Source organism: Agelaius phoeniceus, chromosome 3, assembly GCF_051311805.1.
Source record: "Agelaius phoeniceus isolate bAgePho1 chromosome 3, bAgePho1.hap1, whole genome shotgun sequence".
NCBI lineage: Eukaryota > Metazoa > Chordata > Aves > Passeriformes > Icteridae > Agelaius > Agelaius phoeniceus.
In genome coordinates, this window is record NC_135267.1 from 40,829,477 (window position 1) to 40,846,425 (window position 16,949).

General features: G+C 37.5%; 1 long non-coding RNA gene across 1 annotated transcript; it reads right to left on the minus strand.

The window, feature by feature from the left end:
- Positions 1-2,830: 2,830 nt before the first annotated feature.
- On the minus strand, positions 2,831-13,249 carry LOC143693703 (uncharacterized). Its single transcript, XR_013181640.1, has 3 exons — positions 13,158-13,249; positions 6,158-6,220; positions 2,831-2,894 (listed from the first exon to the last, which is right to left on the minus strand). It is a non-coding gene; the product is annotated as an uncharacterized LOC143693703 (long non-coding RNA).
- Positions 13,250-16,949: the final 3,700 nt, after the last annotated feature.

Here is a 16,949-nt window from a genome sequence, read left to right on the forward strand (position 1 = left end):
GCATGAGAAAGGTGCTTTCTCTATTCTGCTGAATTCTAGGGCAGGAGAGTGGGAGGGAAGAGGGTCCATCTCCCAGCCCTGCATTCTCACACCCACACATCACAAAGGCCATGGAGCCAGGCTGGAAGGGGCAGAGGATGGTGGCAGTGTCAGCCTTTCATTTCCAATTAAAGAAGTTGTATGTATGCCTATAATATTGAGGACAGTCTGGTCCTCTATAATGAGATATAAGCTTACAGGAGAACAAGACTAATTGTCCCAGAAAAGTTCTGAAAAAAATCGTGTGGTAGCAAGTATAAATAAAAGATCCAACAGTCTCTTTCAATTAATATTACTTGTATTACACTTGAAATGTATACAGTGCTACATGAAGAAAAGCACACACCACCAGTGCAAGCAACAACTTCCAGCTCTGTAAGAAGTGGGAAACATATTTTTTGCTCAAATGAGGTTTGACTTAAACTTGTGGCACTTTGGGCAGCTGTTAAATTATATTTTGAACTGGCATTTGCAGGCATCTTATCACATCCAGATTGAGGCAGAAATTGGACAAAGATGTGAATGGCGATTGTTCATATGAAAGCTATTCCTGCATTCTCAGTAGAACTGTTGACATTTGAATTGTGGAAATACCCCTCTCTCTGTTAAATTGTTTTACTTCTCCACCAGCAGCAGTTTTGTTTTCTTGTAGTGAGCCCCTCCTTTGGACTGCCTGTGCTGAGACAGCAAGGGATGGGTTGTGGGGGGACCCACTCTTTACCTGTCATCTTCTTCAGCATAAGGCTGAAAATCTCAGAAAGCCAGCATCACTTGCAGTGCAGCAGGAAGATAACCCACAGAACTTGGTTAAATGGTTATATGGGATGTAGGTGTATACTTACATATATGTATCAATTTCTCTTGACAAAGAAATGGCAAAGTGCAGCTGGGCAGAACAACCATCTTAGCCTTCCTTTACATTTCTTCTTGCAGAAGTTTTACCAGCAAGAGAACCTACTGCTCCACTGAGCAGTGATGGGGTAGAAGCTTTGGGCTGTGTTTCTGCCTTTGACTGATGGACTCAGACTTGAAACCAGGCCTGCAGCTTCCTTGAGACCAGTCGCTGTGCCAATAAAACAGACTGGTGAAAGATAACTCCCTAGGGTGTGGTGAGGATGAATAAACAGTTGAAAAGAGCACTGAGGTACTCAGTTGAAAGGTACTTGATACTGTCAGATAATTGTTATAGTCTTTATTCATTGATAAATAGCTATTTGGACAGTCCTTGGGAAAATGTGGACATTTGAAAAGAGGCCAATAATATTCTTTACAGGAAAAGCAATGACCATAAATTTGAACATGCTTTATATAGGTTACATCTGAAGAATGAAAATATATCTGTATATTAAATTACTACATTTGTAGAATATAAAAATAGGATATAGTCATAATCCCCCTTTGAGTAAAGAGGGCAGAAAAAAAAAGAAAAAAAGAAACAAAACCCAACAAAACAGCTGCTTTGCAAAGTTTCTAGATGCAGAGTTCAATAAAACCTTGATGTATGTAGTATATATAAGCAGAACTGAGCTTGGATATATTAATCTCCAAAAGCCTTTATTTTGCAGCCAAAATATGCCTACATGGAGTAGATTAAAAATATTTATACAAGGCAAAATTCCAAGGCTAGTGAACATCCTGTTGCCAAAGACATTTTGCGGACAACAATATATCATTTTACCACATACAGTAGTTACTGCTTTCACAGTGAAAGAATATGATAACATAGATATATACACATGAAATTCTGAGATTATGTTTGTGCCCACAAGTTGACTGAAGTGTCTCATATGGCCATGCAGGAGACCAAACCCTCCAAGTGACTGCAGATGCCCTCTTCCTAGGCTGTGAATAATTGTTTGAACTCCAGGAAAAAGCTGTGTAAGTTAAAAAAAAAAGTTGTTTAGACATGATGGATGTCTTTGGTTGCTAGCTATAGACTTGGAGTGAGTTGCCCTGCTGCACCACAGATTTTCTAAGTGAGGCAAGGCAGTGCTTTAAGACTTCATCACCTTTAGAAACATTACTGAATATTACAGAGCCAGAGTTAAAGCTTCCTATGCCCTTCACTCGTGGGCCACGAAAAACTATTAAACTATTCAGAAAAACAAATCAAGGAGGGTAAGAGTAAGTCAGACCAAACATGCCCACAGTCCAGAGCCCCATATCTGAGAGCAGGCTTTGAATTATTTCTATGCCATGAGTATGCCTGATCTCCTCAATCCTGCTCCTGCATCACATTGCAATGAGTTCTGACATTTTATTTCTTACTGTTACATACCCCCACTTTTTTTTCAAGTATGCTATGGGTTTATCTCAGTTGGTAAAATTCACTCTTGAAAAAATGAGAAACAGTGACCATCTCCAAGTTCAACTTCTTAGAGGTACATAATAGTACATATTGCTGCAAGATCTTCCTCAGGCTGAACACTCGAAGACAAATTTCATGTTTCTTTGGTGGAAGTATTTCCACTTCATCGCCTATTTTTATCTTCCTTGTCTCTCTCTAACTAGATTGTTATAATCTCTTAGAGATGAGGACACAATGACCAAACTGAACCAAAGATATATATCACAAAACAATGTCAGTTTTTGGGGTGTTTCTTTTTTCTTTTTCCTTTTTTCTTTTTTCTTTTTTCTTTTTTCTTTTTTTTTTCCTTTTTTCTTTTTTCTTTTTTCTTTTTTTTCTTTTTTCTTTTTTTTCCTCTTCCTTGTTCTTTTTTTCTTCTATATTCCCTTCCAGAAACACTTCTGTTTTATATGCCACTTTGGTATAGGCCTTCTATGGGCTCAGCCTTCCTCTGGCAGCTCCCGTCTATCTTCTTTTACTATAGACAGAACTCAGGGAAACCGTGATCCTAAAGCACACATACCATAAGTACTCCATGTTATATTTCTAAAATGAGGAGGAATTAATATAGACTTCTATTTCCCAATTTGTTTTGCTCAAAAAAACCCCAAAGATACTGTGAAAATTAGCCTGAGAGAGACACAAACAATATTGCAATAGAACATGTCAAATATGATTACTCACATTAATTAAAAATACTCAGACTTAGTTAATTTAATTAAATGTGTTTATCTCCAGTTTTGGCAAAATAATTCTGTTGTTTTTCCAATTTTATTGAGAAAAATTAAAGCAAGGTATATGGAAAATGCTAACATTAGATAGAGATGCTAAACATGCTCCAAAATCTAGTATCTTAACATTCTGCTTAACAAAAATAAGTCTGAAATAAAAAAATTAAACAAAAGAAAATAAAAACTGTCTTTTTTGGATGATGCTGGGGATTAAAAAAAAACAACTATTTTTGCTGGGCATGGAATGAAACAGTTTTCATCCTGGCACAGTGACAGACAAACTTATGACAAAGTTAACATCATTTTTTTGTTTTCACAGCAAATTTTGTAAAACAATTTATTGGCCTTGGTTTGATATTCACTTTGAGTTTTTTGAAGATGTTAGAGGTCTATGAAAAGAATGTAAGGAAATTCCTCTTCTTGGATATTTTTCAATCTGAAAATTGAATGTTTCTTTTATTAAAAGAAAAATTAAATAATGATTCTTTAATATTTACTTTGATAATATTAAATACTTACTATTTTGAACACTTTAGTTGGATAAAATTGAATAATAATTCAGATCTTGAATTTTAGACTATTTGAGAAATAGCTTAAGAAGTCATTTCAATACAAAGAAATGAAAAATGTAAAAATGATCAGTTCAAAGTGTGTACTTTCTTCATACTGCTTAGAATTTTCAACACAAAATTGCAAAAAACAATTTGTTGTCCAACCACTTGCACTTTGTCAGGATTTATTTATTTGTTTACTGTTTTGTTGTTTGTTTATTTTAAAACTCTTTGGCAAGCAGCTGTTATCTGCACTAATTATAATGCCCCATTGTACAAGAATTAGCCCAATTTTTTAACTTGACACACACTGAACATGAACCTCATATTAAAGAAACTACAGCTAAAAAACTGACTTTATAAAACAAACTAGTATCAGGGATTATGCTGTTTTATCACACAGAATCATAAACTAGATAAATAAACTTTATTTGAGTCAATATCCAAAATAATTTAAGCTGTTCCACGGTACACATCGGTGTCAAATTTTTTAGATGATTGCACATTCCAAAACCACTTAATTTACAGTGAAGGAAGGCTGGACTCTGCTTTTTATCTTTACCAAGCTTTCAAGCAGAAACAAATATCCAGGCCTCCCAAAACTTAAAGCAGAAGCAATAAAGTACCAAAGAAAAGATGAGAACTTCTCCATTCCAAAACAAAGCTGCTATTGGCAGCTACATTCCAGGACATCCTGTTTTGATTTTTCTATTTAATCTATTCTTTATCTCAACTGCTTTTCAAACATTTTCAGTAAAGACCTTTAAACAACTGTGGAAATGTTTTCTCTTAATTGAAAAAAAAACCAAACCAAAAACCAAAAAAACCAACAAAGGGGACATTTCAGCCAGACAAACCACCCTTTAGGATGGTTCAGAGTGTTCTGAAGCCAGTGACACAGAGGTATCACCCTCACACACATGTACAAGGACTGTGTGTTTGCAGAAGTGATGTCCTGCATCGTGCTTGAGCCACCAGGGATTTCCCTGCTCTCAGACTTTAGGCACCCTCTACATAGGCAAGACCTGATCCTGCAAACACTGACACATGTTAATTGGTAGTTCTGATAGACACAAAGTCACTTTGGCTCAAAGTTGTTCAAATGCATGGTCAGAGGCATGGAAGTGTAACACAGAATTAAATGTAACCTTGTTTTTTATTTTCCATCCAACTCTTTTTTTTCCTGAGTTACGCATTGTAGCAAATACTTGCTTAGTTCTGCATTTCCGAAGACTTTTTCTCCCTTACTATTGTTTGGTGATGACACTGTTCTATGGTAATGATAAAAATATTTTGAATGCAGTATGTATTAAGGCTGTTGTTGGTTGAAAATTACTTCAAGATATATATAAATTGCTTTTAGTTTTGTTTTACCTCATTTTGCACTTTATCTTCTATTAGAAAAACGTTTGGCCTGCCTTTTTTTTTTTTTTTTATTTGAATAAAACAAGCCCATTCTTTTCCAATCTGGCAAATAAAACTTAATAAAATTATATTCTTTGATCTCTACCTAACAAAGAACTGTATATTGTTAAATGAAGTGGAACTGCAGCTACACAGTTTGCTGTGGACACATACTCCTGGAATCAATTATCTATAGATTTTAGAGGAGCACAGAATTTACAGACTTTTCAAATGGGAACTGATGGTGAGCTGAAGGAAAAACAGAGATGTTTCATAGTGGTGCAATGACAAGAAAGAGATCAGTAAAACACTATGATGGAAAATTTTAAAGGAAATAATATTTCCAGATTTATATATAACATTTCATTGGGCACTGCTGGAGGAAATAATTTAATTATTTGCAGAAATAAATATGTACATCTTTTAAAATGGCTTCTGTGAGAATTACTCAATAGTATGGAAATTTAATTGCAGTTTCAATACCTAAGTACTAAGAAACTTTTACAAATCACATATTGTTAATAAAGTGGTGACATAATGTCCATTCACCTCACAGAAGAGGTGCCAGCACAGCTGCTGCCAGAGCCATGTCTATGCTTTGCTGGACATTCAAAATGCACTGGTAGTACCATGGTGAAGGAAATGCTTGGATGTTTTCTAGCTTGCCATCAGGAAACTGCTCTGATCAAAAGGTTTGTAAATGGAGGTCCAGCTGTGTAACCATTCGATGCCAGATACATTCATATCCATGTCCAGGAACTGCTATCTGAGCCTGGAAAATTTGATATAGAACTGCACTGGCTTCCTTTGCATTCAGTTCATAAAGACAGAGTCTCCAAAGGGAGATTCTATCTCCCCAGTGATTCTAAAAACAGTGCAGAAGGTCGACTCAGATGCTGACACTAATGCTGTGGATACCTACAGCAGGCCAAACAAGTCTCACAGGTGCCTCTGGGTGATTCAAGCCAGCTGAACAGTTCAGTTCAGCTCCAAATCAACAACACTCATTATAGTTGCATGCTGAATCTGCACCTGCTTCAGTAGGGGTTGGTATAGGTGTCAGGCAGGAAGACTTCACAACTTACCTCAAAGTCCTCCTAGGTGCATCCCTGGGATATATGGAGAAAGCATTTTAACAAGTCCTATAGCTTTGAGAAACATAACATATGTGAATCATATGCTTTAAGAAAACCCAAACCCAAAAAACAGTAAAGATCTATTTACCTTTCAGCTTTGCCTCTAGTTTGTCATTGTAGATAAACTGCCTTTGGAATTTTGGCTTAAAGCAGTGCTGCTCTTTGGTAAGACATCCAGAGTGACAGATGGAGACAAAGCAAGAGATGAAATAAGCTGTGAAGGTTTGTACAACTGTACAAGGTAAAATCAGGAGCTGATATGAAAAAAGAGCACCACTGGTCATAGAGTATAGTGTGGAGAAAAGTAAAACAAATAAAAGATTTATCAAGGAAAAGAGAACAGATACGGATTTAGGACAATGAGTCAGGAGGATGTTTCTAGCTGTCTCAATTTGAAGGTTCTGTAGGGAAGTCAAGAAGTTTTTGTCTACTTATCTTTTTCTTATACTCCTTTTTGCTACCTGTAATCTTTACTTTTTTAGATAGAAAAATGAAGGTGAAGACCTTTACTATCAATGGATTTGCTGTTCATAGTGCTCTGAATTAAAAATGTGGATTCTGTCTGATACCTGATGTCCTACATTATTTTGATTTGAGTCTTACATTTTCTCTTTTCATGTTAATATTTCAGATTACCTTTGTTCACATAGTTAAATTTGGCAAAACTAAAAGAGTATCGTGGGGCAGGACAAATAGAAAATACTGAGTACTTCATTCTAGGTGTGATTGCTTTCTTCCTACAATGCACACCTCTTGGAATTGGGAGGGTCTAGTTCCAGTTGTCACCTTTTCCATATCACCCTGAAATCCAAGAAATAGGAGTCAGGCAGTCACGAATTATTTATCTTATAGATGATGGAACTGCAGCTCTGGCAAGTGCCCTCACCATGAGACCATCATGTTATCCTAGGAAATAATCATGTCCACTCCCTCACTGGAGTGTGGGCTGCCCCAAAAATTGGGTGTTACTGTGAAGAACATGAAAAACCCAGCTCTGTCTGTTGTTGTCCACCAATGAAGTAACTTTTGAGGGTCTAAGTGTAACTAAAATTAAGGACTTGTAATTCTTTCAACTGATACAGATGAATTAATGAATTTAGGTGACTGCAAGGCCAAGCAGCTCTTGGAGCTAATTTGTTCTCTGTTTGAATAGAGTTCAGGATTCCACCTGGGCACCAGCCCTGAGGAAGTAGAAGCAGCAATTATCAGGAGTGGAAAAATCAGAATGATGTTAAAGCCATGGCTCCTGTTTACAGCCCAAGCACAGCTGCACTCAACATTTGTCAGTGAAAAAGAGGTCTCCAGCTGTCTTGCTGACAGGTACTAACCTTGTATTGCTCTGCCACAATAATGGATTGTACTGATGATCAAAAATAAAGTATTCTGTTATACTCCTGTAACCACACACTTTTTCTGCCCTGTACTCAACAGGATTTACATACACAGTCAGTAATTCAGTGTTTGTGCAACTGTGCAAACAATAACACTAGATAGCACTGTTTCTTTTAAGATCTTCTCTGCAGATCTCTGGTTGAAACATAATCCTGACCTAACCATGCCCTCCTCTTCTAGAAGTGGGATGGTATTTGAAAATATGATGGTACTATGAAAGCCTGTGGAGCTGAGAATGGGGACATTTAAGCTGAAGTGTTTGATCTTTGCACTCAGAGTTAAGCATCATTTAGACAGCCAAATGGCTTAATTTTCAGAAGGGCAGACTGACTGCAAATGTGCTGGGTAATTAACATCCCAACAGTCCATTTAAGTAACTTAATAATGTTATCCCTGATTTACTGAGTAGGCCTCTGGCTCGCAAATCAATAGCACAGCCAGAAGGAGATCCCAGAGCACGTAACTCCCCCTCCAGAGCTTCTCTTCATTAAGCAGTGAGTCAAGTTTAAACCTCTACAGATATTTTGTGGATAGAATGGGTAACCTCCCGCAGCAGGTGGGGTCAAAACACAGGCATGCCCTCACCAGGAACTTCCTAAGTAATATCAGATCTGCCCACACCTCCATTCCCTGAGCAACTTCCCAGGTTTTGACTGTCTCACAGAGAGAGTAAAATCCAGCCTCAACCCAGTAGTGGCAGTAACATGAGCTCCCCCCAGGGCCAAAATTTTTGATCACACACTCAGAAATATCTATGTGAACAATCCCCCTTTTAATGTTATTTCTGTATAAATTATGCACTACTCCTTTCCAGCCAACATTTTTTTTTATCAGCAAAAGTTATTTGGTAAGGTTTTTGTTTTCATACTGAGTTTTGATTAAGGAGGAGGAAAAAAAGAGCTTCACTTCATTTTCACAGTATCTCTCGGCTGAGCAAGCACTCCTGTTTCTACTGTGGGATTTTGTTTTTCTCTACAGTATGTCTTGACAAATAGCCCTCTCTGATTACTGTGCTTGCACAAGATTTCATTATGGTTTTGATAACGTGCCACAATCTTTAAGTTTCTGTTTGATATAAAGAGTCTGTCCCTGAACAGTAATCATGAGAGAGGAGGGAATATTGAGTGTTAGAGTTTCCATATTTTATGAGCTGCCAAAATAAATGATTTAGGGCAGAGAAGCCTGTATTAGTAGCAGATCTCCAGCTTCACTAAGGCAAGATACAGTGCTGACGAGTGGGCCAGTTTGTGGGAACTTATTTTTAGTTCCATTGTTATGACTTCAGTCTTCAGAGCCCAGATTCCCAGGTGGTATGGGTTGATCTGGTTGCATTGTCTTCTGTGCAACTGTGAGTTCTACGCTCATTTGTGATTCTCTCCATAGCCCATGTCTGTCTAAGCATCTGGTGCTGATGAGACAAGTCTCTTCCGGACATATCCAAAATTTTCATTTTTCCACTGCCCAACATGAGCCGTGTTTTGATTATTTGCAGTGCTTCTTGGGGTCTTTCTGATCCCTGCTATACTAATTCTGCATCTGACTGCAAAACTGGTATCAGTCAAAGGGGAGTCAAGTTAGTTTTAAACTTTGGCTGGCTGCAAAAGAGGAGTAATACACCAGAGATCAAAGGGAAATATTTTCCAAGGGTCTCATCCAAGGGAACTCCTCTTGGATGAAAATATTCCAAGGGCCACACAGACTGTAAAAAGTCTCTCCAGAGGCCAGAACTGCCCATTTTCAGAATCTCTGTGTTAACAACTTCCAATTCTCTGTTTGAGCAAACTTCTCTGGTGGTTCCTGTTTCACTGCATTGTTTATTATCTGTCTACTTGGGAAATCATATGTAGGTAGTGTTTCCCACCACGTTAATTTTATCTTGCATGTATCTTAAAAAGTAAGGCTGAGCTGCTCCCAAGGCTGTGGGAAATTGTGTTTCTGGGAAGTTACTGATTTAGGGTAAATATCCTGGTGGCATTTGTCCCATCAGTGGAGTTTCAGTAGTAGTGAGTTGAAATTATATGATATCCCCTCAGCAGATTCTCATATCTTTGGGGCTTTTTCCCCCTTAACAGAGAATTTCAATGCATCTATAATCAAAGAAAAGAACAATGTAGTTTGTAGTAATGTGCAAATTCTGCATAAAATGGGATCGAGCCAGTATATTGGACCTAAATTCCAGATTGTGGCCAGACTTGTACTCTGCTACCTTCTCCCATAAAACAGAGTGCCTGAAGGACTTCAGTTTGCTGAAATCATTCCTAGTTAGTCATGGTGATTCCCATTCTTTGCATACTGAACTGATGAGTAAAGATCTTTCCAGGAAGGAAGAGAGGAAGGGATTTATATTTCTCATTGTCATTGCTGTAAAGGATAGAGGATAAAGTATCAAGTGTAATCTATTGTCTGCCATGTATTGTCCTTAGTGATAAAGGTGTAACAAGTCACATTATCTTGGTGATCCACTTCACACACCTGTGTCCTCCTGTTATTTTCAAATTACATTTTAAAAGATTTGTGCCTACATTAAAAGATATACTGAGGTCATTTTTAAATGACTTCATATCCTGAGAGGAATTTTTTTTTTAACTTTCATTTGACCTCCCTAATAGGTTGAAGGGGAGGGGAAGAAAATAGTGAATCAGAGGATCAAGGAAATAAGGGAACCTCTCTGGAGGTCATCTACTACAATATCTTGATTAAAACAGGACTACAACAACAGTAGATATGAACAGCTGAGGCCAAGTCTAGCTGATTCTTGAAAACCTCTGAGGACAGGCCTTCCACCCAGTTGTGGGTTCCAGTGTTACACTACTATCCTACTGAAGAAGTCCTGATGTTCAAGGTGAATCTCCCAAGCAGCACTTTGCTCTTGTCCTTTGTTAAATCATCTCCTACTCCTGAGAGTAGTTTCGTCCCATTGCCTTTACAACTGTCCTTCCAAGAGTTGTAGTCTGCTGTTAAATTGCCCCTTTGCCTCCACATCACTGTTTAAAAGCAGGGCAACTTCATCTTGCCTTCCTCTGGCCACGCTCCTCCTAATGTGATTTATTATACAGTTCCCTGGGCTTGTGATCAGAGCACCATTGTGTCCATTGGTCTGGTATTCCCTAAATGCCAAATGTCCTTTTCAAAGAGGCTGCTGTTCAGACAATTTACTCACTGACTTGTGCTTGCCCCACGTATAAACCTTTTCATTTATCCTGGCTGAATTTTGTGAGACTTCTCTGAGATTAATCTTCAAGTTCATCAGGGTCCCTTTGGCTTCAAACTCTAGTTGTAGAGTGTGACAAACCCTGCCTTTTCTGCTTAATTACTACGCATTTTACAAGGGTGGCTTCTGTCTCGTTATCCAGGTCATGGAAAAAGATGCTGAAGACCACCAGGCTGACTATCAGCTCCCAGGCTGCTCTGCTTGTTTCTGGCTGCCAAATTGATACTGAGACACTAATTAGAATGAGGTGCCTTGGCCAGTGTTCAACCCATCTTGAAGACAGTTTGTCTAGCCGGTATTTCCTCAGCCTACACATGAAAACACTGTGTGGGATGGTGTCAACAGTTTTACAGAAGTCAGAGTGTATTACATGTTATCTGCACAGACACTAATTTCTTCATCAAAAGCACTTGGGCTGGTGGTGTGTGATCTGCTGATGTTGACTGCTCCTGATTACCTTCCTGTCCTTCAAGCTGATGAAGCAATAATGCTATTGTGGTGGTGCTGGAAGGGATGGAAAGCTCCTCTGATGGAACAGGTTTCAGTCAAATGATACAGCAAAATATTTTACCACTCATGCACATGGCTGTGCATTAAACCAGTGCAGGTTTTGGTGCAAAGATTTGTCTCCGGAGACTCTTCTTCCCCTTAGCAGAGCTTCATTGCTGCTGGAGGTTTTGTGGGTCTACACTTGGAAAGCACATAAGTATGCAAGGATATAAGAACATTTATAACTTTATAAAAATATAGTTCTAGCAAATATAGTTTGTTCTTGGCACCAAATTAAGCTGTCTCCTACAATACCTGGTCTTTCCTGTATCATGCCCTTTTCACTATTCTGTTTGTCATGTTCCTTGATAAACTATTTTAAATATCATTGTTATTAAGTATAACTCCTGGACACAAGTCAGGATGAATAGCTCATTTCACATCTCCCACAGTTGTTGTTTTAGGGTTTCCATAAACTCAGCTAGACATCAATGTATCAGTTACATTTGGGCCATATGTTCAAGACTTTCTTTAAAGCATTAGGAATAGCATCTCATATTTTATGCTGCTCAGTATATTATAATGTAAAAAATAAATATGAAAGACAAAATTAAAAGGATTTTGGGTTTGGTCAGACTGAAACCTTTCAATTGACCCCAAATTAATTTCATCTAGCCATTTCCCTTCAGAGAATTTTGAAATTTTCTAGTGAGGGAAAAAAGCCAAGGTTTTAAGTCCTTTGTGAAAAAGATTTTCATTCCCTGCAGAGCTGTAAAACTCAAGTAACAAACATGTACATGTTTTATCCCCTCCTAAATCACATGTCAGCTTCCTGCAGGCGAATGCCAGCAGTTCCTGTCAAAGGTATAAGGTATAAAACTATTCTGGTAGGAGCTGAGCTTCAGAGACTTCCTGGCTAACATGGGGATTGTAAAAAAAATCCAAAATAGATTGGGAAAGAAGGCTGCATTCATGTGAAACATGGAAGCTCTGTTCCAAGATCAGAGGTGATTTTTAAAGGGTCAGGATCCTCTGGATTGTTAGAATGGCCTTAGGCTTTTCTTTGGAGAGATAAAGCTTGAAGAAGAGAGTGTTAAGGTAATAAAAATTACTCCAGTTACAGGATTCTTCAGCTGGAGCTTTCTGAAAACTTTAAGAAAAATGTGTCCTTCCTGGAGCTCACACAAGAACTATGCGTGGATAATGGATAAAGTGAGAAATGATCATTTTTCAGGAAAACAGTCCAAGCCATTTCACAGAAGAAACTGAAGCCACAATGATAATAAAAAACTAAATAATATTTGGTTATCTGTGCCAAGCTGTGTGAATATGTCCCTAGCTTAGATAAGTGTAAGTCAGAAGATGTGCAGAATGAGAAAGATTTGCTTCAGAATTAGCCCTTAAAATAGACAGAGGTACTCCTAAAGTAAGTAAATGAAGATTGTGTTCAGTGTTTCACTCAGTCACAGCAGATGCAAATAACAGACAAACACTACCTTATCTGGTGTATCTTCTGGCCTGTGCTTGATTTTTTCTCTGCAGATTAGCCTCTTATTTTTTTAGGATCAAAAGGTCAAAAGTTCCAAAGAAGTGTACACAGTGATGAATATAATTTTGGAGACTATTCTATAAATAGTCTATAAAATATTTTTATCAGTGAGGAAGCTTTTCCGATCTTAATCCTATGGACTTTTTTAACCTAAAATATAGCATCTGCAGTAAATATAAACTGATTTTGTCTAATACTTTAAAATCCTCTGTAACTTTATTTTTTTTTTAGCCTGTAGACCTGGATTTTCATTCATTTCATCTGACATATACAAGTCCAGCCTTGGCAGCAAAGGTCAAGTAGCTTACCTGTGATGGCTGTAGAACAAGGTCATCCATAGGTGAAGTGGTTGAACATCCAGAAATCCACACTCTACTGCAGCTTCACCAGTGACCTGAGCCCATTTCTGTGAGAAATTATTGGAAGCCATTGAAATCAAAGGAAGAAATTAAATTCTTGTCTAGACTTTAAAAATTATTTTCATCATTTTAATGTAACTTGTCTTCTAGCCATTTCTTATTTTTCCTTTTATATAACATTATTTAATAATTAATATTTAATAGCAATTACATACATGTTATTTTTTAATGTACACTTCTATACACCTTTTTTATCTGGGTGGATATTCCTTTTCTTCACCTAGATTCTTGAAAAATCTTGCAGATTTCTTTGTGTCCCCAGCACAGGGGACTATAAGCCTGATTAAACTCCAGCCCTTGATGGTTTGCTGCTGCTTGGCAGTGCAATCCTGATACTAACATCTAATTGTTTAAATCAGTTACATGAAGCTGAGGACACAGATACTGGTAATTCCTGGAGTTGCATTAAGGAAACAATCTTTTCCAGAACTGCTTAATTTTTTGGAGCAGCAAAACTTTAAAGAATCTTCAGAGTTGCAGAAGGTTGGTTCTCACACTATGGAATTACCAGCAGTGTTAATAGTTTGAGAGTAATAAGCTGGCAGAAACAATTAATTGTTGATAAATGAACCATCAGAAATCTACACAAAGCAGTGTTGATAACACCTATGAGATCAAATAATGTCTCCTCTCAGACTTGCAATACAAGTTTAGGTCTTTCTCTTAGAGCCAGTAACTGGTCACTTGGTGATTTTCAAATAAAGACAAGATTACATGGAATCAAGTTTGAATAGGAGCTATGGCCTGTAGGTGGTCATGGCCATCAAGATGATGAGGCTGTTTAGAAAAATGTTCAGCAGTCAGAAAATGTAAGGTCTGAACATGAAGATCTTCATAGCCAATTAAAATACACATCTGTCACATTCAATTCCAACATAATAAAGGAAAAAGATTATTATCTTCCCAACAGAGGTGTTTTTAACATGTTTTGGACACACACAGTATTTCCAATTAATTTCAAACTCATGTTGTATCTAATCTACATCATCTTTCTTAGGTTTCTGTCAGAATTGTTAAATTCTTGGTTAATTATCAACATTTGTATGATTTTCTTCCCTGTGTTATGACTTTTTTTCTTTTTCAGTTTTCTTGTCTTTTATTCTATTAGGTCTCTCTAAACATTCTCTATCCTTAAAAGAAATGTGAATCTTCCCAAATAACCCCTGTAGTGCATACCCATTTTAACAGCATGAGAAAACCACTGACATTTAAGTGCCTTACTTGCTCTCAGCTGGACATGTCTTAAAAATGGTGCTGAACTGGGGCTTTAGGCCTAATCTCTAGACAAATCCTTCTTCTTGGAGCCTGCTGTGCTGGAAAAAGACATTTTACCACTAAGTGTGCCTCACCCCTCCTTCCTTGGCTCTGGCCAGAGGTTTCCCTCTCTGCAGCCTTGCTGACAGAGCTGATGCTCCTGTCCCAACATGGGGCTGTGCCTGTAGGAACAGTTCAGCCTAACAGCAAATCCTGCTGATGCGATGGTGGCAAACATCTCCACCAGAGCCACTGCCTGGACAGGGGCTGCCCACAGCATCCCAGCTCCCTTTCCTCAGGAGCCAACAAAAAGGTGAAACTAAACTGTGAAAAAGACCGAACACTTCCAGAGCTCAATATAAAAGTGATTTAAGGTACAGCATGTGGCGTGCCAGGAAACACTTCATTATGATTGTAGGTGTTACCCAAAGAGCACTAGTGTGTTTAGCATTTTAGATTTTCTACCCTATAACACACGACACAAGGTTTATGCTGCACATGTTTAAGTCAGAAAAGGTGTTATGAGTAGGAAAATGGGGAAAGAATTAAAGAAAAAACAGATTTCTAGGTGTGTTTGAGTTCATAAATAGCTTCTCCAAAGTAATATCTTTCTCGAAGATGAATCAGAAAAACATTATTTGCTTCTCTGTAGGCCAACAGAGCAAAAGTGACTCATTCAGCATGACTGAAATATTAGATATCTTTATAGGATGGTTAGCAAACATCGTGCTCCTATGTACTCAGTATCACACAGCTATTAGCAGAACCAAAATGGAAAAGTAAGGTTTGTTTATTTTGGGGACAACTCATTGTACTTTTTCCAACAGTTCTTCCTTCTATAAGTGAACCTGCATTTATTTAGGGCCAGGTACATCACTGTAAATTATCTCCCACAATGCAGGAGATGGGGCAGATTAATATGGAAAGCTTTTATTTTTTAAACAACAAATGGCCACAAAAAACAACAAAAAGATTGCATTATAAACTGGAATGATGAATAAGTTCCACACACATAGGATCTCCTTCCAAGTAAGGAAGGTCAAATAGTTAAAAGAATTTTGAAGCTTTGACTGTGATCTATGTGATTACTCAATATTTCTCTCATCAGTTGTTATAAACATATATATATAAGGATGAAAAGCTCATTTAAGGCAGGAAGGACAGGCTGCTGGAAATGGCACAGCCTTTGAATTTAGGAGTAGTGCTGTCTAAATAACTAATCTTTCCACTCTCTGTCTAAACTTAGGAAAAAATCGTTTCAGGTCAACCCAAAATGACTTTTTTGTTAGTTTTGCCAGAACAAAAATGAAAGAAAAGTTATTTCAATTCTGATCAAATTAAACATACTGCTTGATTTAAAATACCTCATTTATCTTGCAATTATTTTTTTCTGCATTTCAATTTTACATTAGATTTATCTAGGCTTACTCCCAAAGTGTGTCAAACTGAAAAATCGGAACATTCTTTTTTTTTTCTAAAACAGGGTGAAAAAATTCTTATTTCTACCTCCAACTGTATTATCAATTTATGTCATATTTTAGTTTTATATAATGAATTCTCTTCATCAGGAAAGACTTTTAGAACCTTTAGATTTCCTAGGAACATGGCAAAAAATTATATCTAATGACTGAAGTACATAGTCCAACATTTTCAAAAGACAAGGAATTAGGCAGATATATGTAATAATTAATAACCATATCAAATTATATCTTTCAATTAAGAGGATTTTTTAAGCAACATGTTAATATTGATTTGAAATGTGAATTCTCCAAAGTCACTAGTCTTCAGATGTCTGGAGTGTCTTGCAGCCACAATAAATGGAACACATTTATAACTGCAGAGGATGAAGTGTCCTTTCTTTTTTAGAGCTCCCTCTGTCAAGTGAGCTCCTTGCATTTGATGTCACCTCTACCTTTCTGCCATTTTCATGTTGAAAAGAATTAGCAAATACAATAAATGTGTCTGGGAAACAGGCAGAGCTGCCCTGCCAATACGGTACTAATTTGTTTCCAATCCAGTGGCAAATTATTCTCTTCTAAATAAAAGGGAGAAGGGGAACATTTCTCTTAGAGAGAGAGAGAAAGAGAAAAAAAAATTAATAAATATTTTGCAGAAGGTGAACTTAGAGGTCCTGTCGCAAATCCTGAACAAATTACAGGGAAGCAGAACCAGCTGGTGGAGGAATACTGCTGCAGTAAGCACAGCTCCTGGCCTGGCTGGCCAACACTCTGCAGTTCCCAGCTTCACTGTTGCAAAATACCTTGGCCAAATAATAGGCAGAATGTGTTGCATTTATTCAAGAAAAACAAGAGATGATCCAAGTTACTTTATGAGGGAATCTGAAGTGCACCCTGGGGTTTCTACGCCAGGTCACTCTGTGTGCTCAGAAAAGCTCAGCACAAGAGGGTTGCTAAAGGGAAGCTTATG